The following is an 11,358-nucleotide window of genomic DNA, read 5'->3' on the forward strand; positions in this document are numbered from 1 at the left end:
GAAGTTGCAGGAAACACAAATGAGATTGACAAGATTGGTGCAGGAAGAAGCTCCAATTGAATCGACCCGGTGGGGAATATAAACATATATAAACATATAACAATTACAGCACGGAAACAGGGCATCTGAGCCATTCTAGTCAGTGCCCAACACTTCTCACACCTAGTCCCACCTACCTGCACTCAGCCCATAACCCTCCATTCCTTTCCTGTCCATATATCTATCTATTTTTTTAAATGACAAAATCGAGCCTGCCGCTACCACTTCTACAGGATGCTCGTTCCACACAGCTACACTCTCTGAGTAAAGACAATCCCCCTCGGGTTACTCATATACTTTTACCCCATAACTCTCAGCTCATGTCCTCTTGTTCGAATCTCCCTTACACTCAATGGAAAAAAAAATCCTAGCTATGTCAATTCTACCTATCCCGCTCATAATTTTAAATACCTCTATCCAGTCCCCACTCAACCTTCTACACTCCAAATAATAAAGACCAAATTTGTTCAACCTTTCTCTGTAAATTAGGTGCTGAAATCCAGGTAAAATTCTAGTAAATCTCCTTTGAACACTATTTTGTTGACATATTTCATATAATTCGGTGACCAGAACTGTACACAATGTTCCAACTTCGGCCTTACCAATGCCTTGTACAGTTTTAACATTACATCCTAACTCCTGTACTCAATGCTCTAATTTATAAAGGCCAACATACCCAAAGGATGAACAGCTTGTTTCGGGAACACAGACGCCCTCGCAGGAGAATGGCTTTGCAGCTGCAGTGAGGTATCCGGGCGACTTGAAGGACTGCACGGTGTAACCATGGGGGGAAATGCACTAAGATCAGAAGGACGGAGAGGGAAAGGCAGGCTGGCGAATGAGGGTCGAAAGTTGTGGCTGTACAAGAGTCCCTTTAAGTAATTGCCGCTTGGGAGGTGTGCGAGGAAGGAGGATAGCGCTGGAGCCAAAAGAGAAAGCGCTGACCATGTATGGAACGTTAAATAGTTCAGGGCGGAAGACGCCGCTAATTCATGGCTTCCTCCTAATAACGAGAGCGAGTGGATATTTTACCAAATTCTTGAGTTGCTCCCTAAACTTGGTCTGTGTAGCGGCGTAAAGGGCTGTGTTTGTACAACAGCTCAGAAGCTGCAGAATGATGCCCAGCTCTCGCAGCGAAGCTGGCGGAGGCAAAGATATTTTAAGATCATACAACCGTTCCCACGCAGAGAACACTGTGAAAGGTGCCCACATCAGGATGAAATTACCCGAGACGATCAGCAATAAAATCAGGGATTTCCTGCGTTTCTCCATCTCCGGGTCTCTGGCACTCTGTCCGTTGCCGGAAACCCTGAGTCTCCTGCGAGCTTTGCTGGAGACTAAGACGTGCCTGACAGTGAAGCCGTTGGTTACCAGAACCAGGACAAATGGGAACACAGGGGTGAGGAAGTAATAAAACAGGTCAATTTGACTCAAGAAATTGAAATAATGATGTTCGGTTATACAAATGAATGGATTGATTGCCCATGTGTATATCTCTGAGAGTCGAAAATACCAGTAAATATTCTTTAAACAGCTGATCACAGTCACTGCTCCCAAAACCACGGCCGCATTTTTCCAAGTGCAATATTTTGTTTTCAGCTTCTGGCAACAAATGGCGATAAACCGATCAAAGGTGAACATGACGGTGAACCAGACCGAACAGTCGGTGACGGTGTAAATCAGAGCAGCGTGGATATTACACACCTTGGGCATTGACTGGATGAAAACGTAGTATGACATGAACATAAGTGGAAATTTGCTCAATGTCAGGTCAAGGATAAGAACCAGAAGGTCTGCCACTGCCATGGCAACCAGGTAGCAAGTGACAACTCTGGAGAGGCCGCACTGTCCCCGAGACAGGATGAATACGGTCACCGTGTTCACTGCGATCAAAATAAAAAAAATCAGGGTTAACATACCAGGAAGGTTTCTCTTAAAGCAAACATATAATGTGTGCCATTGATACAAATTACGAAATAATATAATCGTAGAGATTACCACCAATAGAATTAAACCGTTTTGCAAAGTAGTGTAAACCCCGTGCAATCTGTGTAGTCGGGTATCAGCAACGCAACAGAAAGCGATGGCTGGTCATCAGGCAGTTCCGTACGTGCTGAGAGGAAAAACGTTGAAAAATGCATCATCCTCCAAATCTGCGGATCCTCAGCTGCAGTGAAATAAGTGCCCTTGACTCCCACCGGGTTTTGCTGAAGCGCGGGTTCCCGTCCCTGATCGTTACCGAGGGGAGCTGTCATGCAGTTGGAACAGCAGCCCTTTTTTTTCTGAGAATCAATGAAGTTGATTTGTCACCAACAGAATACGTCGTGATCACTGACCGGTCGCTGTGTACAACGATTGTGATCAAGGTTACTCGTCAGAAATTTGACCATGTTATTTGGAGCATTTACCGAGACAGTCTGACCCCAGCACAGGACGAATTGAATCATGGCTGATATATTTCGCTCCCGACACCATAGTCTTTCCTACAATCTGTAAACTTTGTTAGCGTCAGCAAAAGTCAATGACAATCTGTTCCACCGACGTACTGCCTCTGGAAGTAGACATTTCTCCGTAGCACTGTTTAAGGAGCAATTCATCTATCCTGAGTCTGTGCTCTCGGGCCCTAGACTCTTCCACTATTGGATACATCCTCTGCACGACAGCACTATCTGAGCCTTTCAATTACAGGTAAGCATCCCAGCACACCCACCCACCCCTCCCCGCTAAACTCCTACGAATACAGGGACAGGACTATCAAACACGACTCATACATTCGATTTTTGATTTTCTGGATCATTCTCGTAAACTTGATCTGCATCATCACAGCTGCCAGTACATATTTTCCAAGTCGGAGGTCACTGGACCGTAAATTACCAAAGTGCATCGGGCAAAGAATTCCTTAATGATAAACTGGTATGTGCAGAGCAGCGTTAATTATTGCTATACGAGCTATACGTAAGAGGGAAAATGTGCATTTCCATCTTGTTTCATAAGTTATCGTTGTAAAGAGACTCACCAGGAAGAGCAATGATGGCGAGGACAGGGTGGAAAATCACTTGAATGGCGACTAAAGCATGTGTGACTCGAAAATGTACCGTTATCCAATCATCATCTGAAAATATATATGGAATCATCCAGAAGATATATTTCTCCTTCCCTATTATATTCCAACCTGTCCTTCCCGGACTCTGATCCATGACAGAACGAGCCAGTCTGTCCTTACTCTCCCTCTTTGTGCCTTCGATCGGTGTCCGTGGGAGGAGAGGATGCTCTCGCTGAAACTGCGGTAACTAAGTAACAGGAACTCTTAACAAGAGAGTGAAGTAATTTGGTGACGTCAGCATCCTACTTTGAGGCTACGCTAATTATTTTCATTGAAACGCCGGATCGAGTTAACCCTTGGTTGACCCACAAGCTGTGGAAGGGGTGTGTAGATCAGTGCTGTTGCTATTACTTATGTAATGGAAATTCAAAAAAAAATCCATAACATTTCGGTGAATTTTACTAAATTTAAAGGCCTACTCAAACAATAAAAGAAATTATATTGTTTTAAAAAGCAGTGAAGGAAAGAGGTAAATTTGTCAAAAATCACATATGATTCCACTTTAGTGTGTGTGAAATGGGAGACAAAAGTCGGCGGTTCTGAAAGAGAGCGGCATTAGTTTGGAACGTTGAAGGTTTATGAGAGAGAACAAGACAATTAGCCTTCTGTGAAAACGTGTTCTCATGTTTCACAAGAGTACCAAGTAGACAAGAACACACATGGAGATGAGGGAAAGAGGCAGAGAGTGAGAGTGAGAGAGACAGATACAGAGACAAGCATGATGGAATTAGCCGTGGGCAACTGTGTTCTTTCCAGCACAATGTGGTTTAGATCACTGACTGATCGATGAGGATTCTTTCCACAGTCTTTCTGTGGTTTAACAAATGGCTGATTTGTATTTCAAATGTCATCTAGATACAGCAATAATCTTCAACATGCGTACAGTGCCTTGCTTCTTTGCGAATTGCAGATATTGTTGAATCAGAAACGAAAGCGGGGTGGATTTTTTTTTACAGCACATGACGATTTTTCTTACAGCACATACCGCTACCCGTACCCCATAAAGGAGGCCACGCCGCAACCATACAAACTTGAGAAATGCCGAAAGAGCAAAGGGAGCACTTTGATTGGCATTGTTCATCGCAATCATTTTTGAAGGAATGGTGCTTAAAGCTGTTAACCGTTTACTTAAATGTATGTACGTTACATTAAAACATTTTCTTCGTCACACAAAACATCAGAAAAACACAGTTGTGTAATGTTCTATAAACCATTGCACAGTCAGCGTCGAAATGAAGATATTATTACATTCTCCTGTCGGCACCATTCCGGCTAGCCACTGAATACAAGCGACGCTTGATTGTGTAACTTCAGGTTCTGTACCTGCTCATCAACTGAACAGAGAACAGATTTAAATGAACGTCGAAGTTACAAATGTCTTCGGTGGAACTGCAGTAAATATATTAAGCTTTATGTATGTTTAACTCTGTGCAAAAAAAAGAAAACCCCTCCCTTTCACCGCTCTGCTCGTAGTGTAACCACGGGCCAAGTAAACAAGGAACGGTAACAAAAAAAAACATAACGAACGTTTTCCCGATCAGCTTGAGTGTTCAGTGATATTTTGTGAATAGGAGCATCATATGATCATAATGTTTATGTGCTAGAAATCCCATCAGTGATAACAACGCTGAAGTATTGACTGTGCAGTTTATATGTTACTGAACAGTCAACGGTTATATTTGATGGCAGGTTAACACAAATGACAATTCAATATATTATAAATGTTGTCACACTTGCCCTTCGTGACCTTTAACAATGGGATCAATGAGAACTGGACGTCAGCTTTGGTTGTATAGAGGTGTTGTGTGATGTGTTTAAAGACAGAGCTTCGCATTGTTAGTGATGCTGTTGGAACAGCAGCGAAATTACTCGTGTAGAACATAGTGCGACTGGGAAAGCAGCTGAGTTTTCAGTGTGGACAGTGAAGTTATCACTGTGGTCAGGGATGTTGGATTTGATCGGTTGGGGCCCTATCAGTCTGCTCAGTGATGTGTCTGGATCTGCAATGATAATATAGGAATAGTGCCTTTCCCTTAGCCATCTGGTTCCTGATGGGATATTGCACCCATAAACACTCTCTCACTACATTTCGTCCTATTTTTCACTAATTTAACAGCTTTTTAAAAAAATATATTATCTTCTATTAGCGTTTTTATTGTTATGTATTGCAATGTACTGTGGCCACAAAACGCCACATTTCATGACATATGCCATTGATATTAATCCTGATTCTGGTTCCACTAATCACCTGACACAATGCGTTCCGGATTCCTTCTGACATATGGTTGGAAAAGCTTTTCCTCAGGTTACACGACTCTGCAGTCTAAATCGTGTCCTGCTCTCAGGGTGAGAAAGCTGTCTCCTTTTGATTATTTCTACCACCAGATGTAATGAAGTAGATGCTGATTATCATTTATCCTGTGTTTATGTTTATGCCATACTTGTGGAGTATGCAGCGTCTATGCAAAAGCCAAAGTTGAAATGAGCATCTTGGTGTGCCACCAAATTACGTTACCGCGTAGTTAAATCTCTTCCCTAAGGCGTCCGTGCTGAAATAATATTTTTTTAAAAAGTTATATCTGCTGGTGTTCGTTTCATATAATTGCCAAACTGTTGTTCACTGGCTTATCAATGTGGAAACCAGGGCAGATGCAGTTTGACTAATTACAATCTATTGACATTAGAATCAGATGCTCAGTTAAGGTAAAAGCCGATGCCCGGATTACGGGGTCGTCCTGCATTTGAGGTCAATGCTGAAGCAGCAGGACAGTAGTAACATCATCATCATGTGCCATACTCTGCCAGAGCCCCGGCGACTGAATGTTTTCCATTGCGATCTGTCGGCAGTCAAACCTCTTGCAATGACTGTGATTGGGAAAGGCTTGCATTGCATCCGGGAGGACATTAGTCGTTCGTTCAAAGGATTGGAGCCTATTTCAGCTAAAGCTATTTCTTGGTTCAAGGTAACACAACACCTGCTCTTCCTCCTTTCTCAGAACCGGGGCAGTACATTGTGTAGCTCTTCTTTATTGTATACTGACCTCTGTCAGACCACCTGATCTCTGTTATTCCAATGATACGTAGCCGATTCTTCCGATTTTATCGACGAGAAGTTGATATTTCCGTGTGCTTCTTAGAGTGCGAACATTCCGAGTGCCTATATTGATATTATATTTGTTCAGTCTGAGAATCTTCGTTCCAGCCCTGCTTGTGTCAGATTCTGGGGTTCCTTAAAGAGGATTTACCCCAGAATCGTCATTATGATCAGAGATACTTGAAGTGCCGTCAGCCTCTTCCCCAGTAGTATTGTTACCGTGAGACAGTCTGTGTGTCCCACTGCCCACGAAGTATAGCAGACGAAAAGAGGCCAGGATGTGCAGAAACAAGTAGGAATGGAGATCGGTCGAAGGAGTGGTCATTTCCCTTCAATCAAAGAGAAGGAGCCTGACAGGAAAGTCCTGGACAGCTCTCTTCTCAATGAGGGAGCCAAGGAATGTCGAATAGGGAGGCCACGATCGATGGGCGATGTAGACGGCAAAGATCACCTTTCAATAGCCCCCTACATAATTTCGCAATAAGTATTGAAGTAGACAATAAATGGATACAAGACAATATCGATTCTGGCGCGTCCATATCAGCTGTAAACCCCTCCATGGAGATACCCAAAGGGAAGGGAACAATTAAAACTGCAAGAATTGCCCCAGTACCTATGATAGAACCATTATCTAAACCCACTGAGGGAAAAATACGCTGAGATAAGAATGGGAAAATATTTAGTTGATGAGAATTCCGTTATAACGGAAAATTCCCTCGTAAACCTGTTGGGCCGGCAGACTCTGTGTGAATTACATGCAAGAATACATTGCACAATTGAAGGCTTAATCTTAAAACTCGATGCAAATACGCTGTCCAAGCTTCACACCATGATGCCCCCGCTAAATTTGTTAAGTCCAGAGCGAGCGGCTCTGTATAGCTGGGAAATAGGCAGATGTGTAAATTATCATTACGATTCGTTTCTGCACCACAATACGAAAGGGAGGATTTCTAAACGACGATTAGAATATGAAAAAATAGCTGCAAGGCACTACACTGCTGCTCTAAAAATTGTTCAATGGCAATAGAAAATATGAGACCCTGAAAGGGAAAAATGGGTATTGGATTTTTACAGCGGGGGGTGTTCTTTGGGCCCGAAGGCATGGCGGCCGAAGTAAAGTTAGACGAACAACAAGAGGGACGAAAAGGAACAGACAGTACCTCTCGTGTTTCTGGCCGTAAACCCCACTTACAAAATGATAGATTTATGATCGATGATGAGAGGAATACAGACAAATCCGGACGAGCCGCACCAAGCGGGGTCGATTTATTATGGATACACAACCGATGTGATGGTGTGGGCCACATTACAGGAAATTTTGCAACAGTAAAAAAAATCGTAGATTCCCACAGATGAAATCCCCCACCAGAATCACAGTTGACAGAACCTGAAGATATACATCGAGTAAGATCGGAACTATGGGCGCAGCATAAGAACCATGTAGGATTTGTAACTGCGGTAGAAGCCCATCAATCCCATTAAGCGAAATGCCCGACCGCCGTCTATCACAGAGTATCAATTGAGTCCAGAAGCGATTAATGAGGTTTAAAACTATAATGGAGAGAGCATTATAACAGGGAGTTATTCGACACACTTAGTGTCTGTGTAATATGCTAATAGTGCTTATCTCGAAACCTGGGGGGGGGGGGGGTGCCCGATGAAGGCGGGTTTGTGCAGGATTAAAGAGGCATAAATCAAATAATGCAGCCCGTCTCCCCGTTTGCGCCTGATGTCAATGTGATATTAGCCTGCCTTCTCTTAGACAGTTGCTGGGACGCGGTGGTTGATTTCTGTTCCCCGAGACCTGCCACTAAGAAAAGAGAACACCGGCTTCCTAGGGATGACGAACTACTGGATCCAGAGTACCGTCTCCGTGATGCTCTCCTCGGAACACGGTTTGCAAGACGCTCCTGAAAATGGATCGACTCGCGGCTCCGAAAGATGCGCTGATACAAACACCAGTCTTGGGCAGCCAGATTAACTCTTCAGGTTGTACGTGAGTTAACAACAGGTACTGGACAGTACAGTGTGGACTCAGCAACGTGGGGGTTAAGGACGCCGGACTGTATTGGGCTGGGAAGGGTTACGGTTAGTTTGGGTTACCGATAGGATTAGTTAGGGTTAGGGTAAGTTTAGGTTACGTACGGTATATTTTTGGAGCTACGATTAGGTTAGGGTCAGTGTTGATCCAGAAGAATTGGGGATTAATGAGACCGGTGGCTCAGTATTCCACCTCATGGCCACAGTGGCAAGGGAAAGGCCAGGATGTCTGCGAGCTGTTGTCGCCACGACGGCGATGGTTGAAAAAAAAAAACGGCGCATGAGATCATGCTCATCAGTGAAGGGAATGTAACCTTCAATAGAGCCTTGCCCCCGAGCCGTTGGGTCTATCTGACGAAAGGACACACCTTTAGGTGCAAGGAGGGAGGGAAATGGAAAGCAGGGAAAAGAACTTGCCCTGTTACAGGCATTATCTGGACTAGCTGTGCAAAGAGTGGCGGACAAACTTCTAACTCAAAAACCACTCCTCATCTATCAAACAACACCCATTACGTCTCTGAGGGCAGAGATAATATTTGGTTGCCCCTAATTGGCAGGAGTGTTGTTCAATAAAATATTAATTGCAGTTAGTAATCACGCCCACCCCCTCCAACCAGTAAATACACAGCGTTTGAATTGTGGCAAAAGGCAAATATGTTCACAAAGTATTTCCTGCAGATGCTGAACTCGCTGAAATTCACAAATCGGGACATGTGGAACACTTGCAATTTAATTCGAATTCATGAAAGAAGACGACCTTCAATACCCACAGCCGGTCATTATGAATGCTGGTGTTGACCTTTGAGCCGGTCAGTGCTCCTGTTGTCTTTCAGGCATTTAATACTCGCGTTCTGCTCGATATTCCTAACACGTTTGTGTTTGTGTAACTGTAAAACAGTTTGAGTTTTACGAACTCCTATGAGGAGGATTTTAAACCTGAAAGTCCGGTTCTTCAATGCCTGTTAAAGAGTCATTTGTTTGTGACATTAGAGTAGAGTGAACTCCCCGTCCCGAAATTCTTTTTGAATTTGCCATCCCTCAGTGAAATCTGCTAAGAACCCCTTGTAGAACCTTATGCAATGCGAGTCTGCTATTCACGTATTTCTCTTAAACAAATTCAGCAGTTTTTGGGATTCACACACATGTAGATAAGGTTTAGCTCAAAATCTACCCCTCTGACTAAACTAACCAAAAGTACACAGGGATGTTTTCGTCGGTCCCCATGTTTCCGTGGGTGTTGGTTCATCTCCGAAATCCACTGGGGAACACAAACTGCATCTCTGTGCCGATCAAGAAGTCTGTCACCAGCTGAGGTGAATGACGACATCGAAGTAGAGAACTCTTGGCGGTCAATTTTGCACAAGAGGAATGGTGGGATTGGATTGAGGATACTAGGCTCCCATTAAGCCTCTGAACGGACTATAAGAACTTGGCTTGTGTTTAGGACGAGGAAAAAAGGAATTCCCCGCAAGCCCAGTGAACTCTGTATTTTAATAACTATTTAATCTTATTATACAAAATCGTTTTGGTACTAAAAATCAGAAACCTGATGCAATCGAGACCCCCAGATATGTTGCAATTGTTGGGGCTAATTACACCGGGCAGAAGGTTATTGACCCCGTATTATCGATTTTATATTCCCAAGACTGACAACCCTAGAGGAGAATGCACGTGGTGCTTGGACTAGTCGATTATCTGTCCCACCTGCGACTACATTTGTGATTCTTAATTGGGATTGCACCAGAGATAACAGATCAAACAGGTATCTCGCGGACTCTGGAGTTCATGAGAAATGTTGCTGGCCCGGTATCTATTAGGATGTTTTGTTGCTCGTCCACGGCCCTGATATCTGTGTCCAGTACAAAGATCTTAGTTCCTTTCTCAGGCACTTCTTCAACCTCTACCCATTCTTTCACGTCCCATTCCCGACTATCTCCGGATTGTTTTACCTGCCTGCCCGCCATCAATTACGTTTACCGCTATTTTACTTGCGGTCCTTGGGAATTTCAGTTCATTCTTCTAACTAAGCGACCATCAACTTGAGAGACAGCAGATATTCGTACGCACATTTTTTTCCGTATAAATTGTTATCATACTGTTATTATTTCGTGCAGAGGTCCCCAATTCACCTCCAAATTAGGGAAGCATTTGCAAGCTGATTGGGGCTACCTGTCTAGACAATCCTCGTGTTTCCATCCTCAGACTAATAGGCATACATGGTTAGCTGTGCTCTCGGAGATACCATCTTAGCTTGTCGGAGTTCAACGGAAAAAAAAAATCACTTTTACCATTTGGTATCACCCAATTCGAAGGTCAATATGTATTTCAGTCGCCTCATCGCACTGATCCGCAGATTGGGATCCCCTCAGTTGAACACATTGTTCACAGGTGAAAGCAAAGATGGCTCATGGACAGAAGGGGTCAAGCCAAGGACAACAGAAGGAGGCAGCTTTATTTCAATATCGGTCAGTATGTCTGCTTTTCACCTAAAGTTCTTTCACTCAAAAGGAGAATGTTGGAAACTATCCCCTCACTTTATCGGTCCCACAAATGTTATCAGGAAAATTAACACTGTAACATACAAATATCAACTTCCCCGTTCTGTGAGAATTCATCCCGTCGCTCATGTATTTACATTGAAATATTTGCTTTGTAGACTCTATGTAGCCTCTCTACACCTGTCGCTAGACTGCATTCTTCACGAACGTTATGGGGACAAAATCAATACTTGGTAGATTTCGAGGGACTGGGTCAGGAGGAAGAGTTTCGGTCTCTTCGATGGATATTTGGGTCCCTAACATATCAGAATTCCACTGTTTACAGTTAGTTCTCGGGGTCTTTATTTTAGCTTTTTTGCTTCTTTTCCGCATTGCACTAATATAGCTACAATCCATCTTTGCGCTTCGGGTTTTGTATTAATTACAGATTGTTCTTACCTAGACTATTTTAAGCTGCATTTACTGTTGGGAACCTCCAAATCCTTCTCCTCGAGAATTTGCTGATGTTCAAGTAATTGTCCTTTTAATTTTCTCCCTTAGCAAAATGGTAACTGATAAGCTTATCAAGCGTGGGTGATTTGAAT

This window comes from Hypanus sabinus, unplaced genomic scaffold, assembly GCF_030144855.1.
Source record: "Hypanus sabinus isolate sHypSab1 unplaced genomic scaffold, sHypSab1.hap1 scaffold_1503, whole genome shotgun sequence".
Classification (NCBI taxonomy): Eukaryota; Metazoa; Chordata; class Chondrichthyes; order Myliobatiformes; family Dasyatidae; genus Hypanus; species Hypanus sabinus.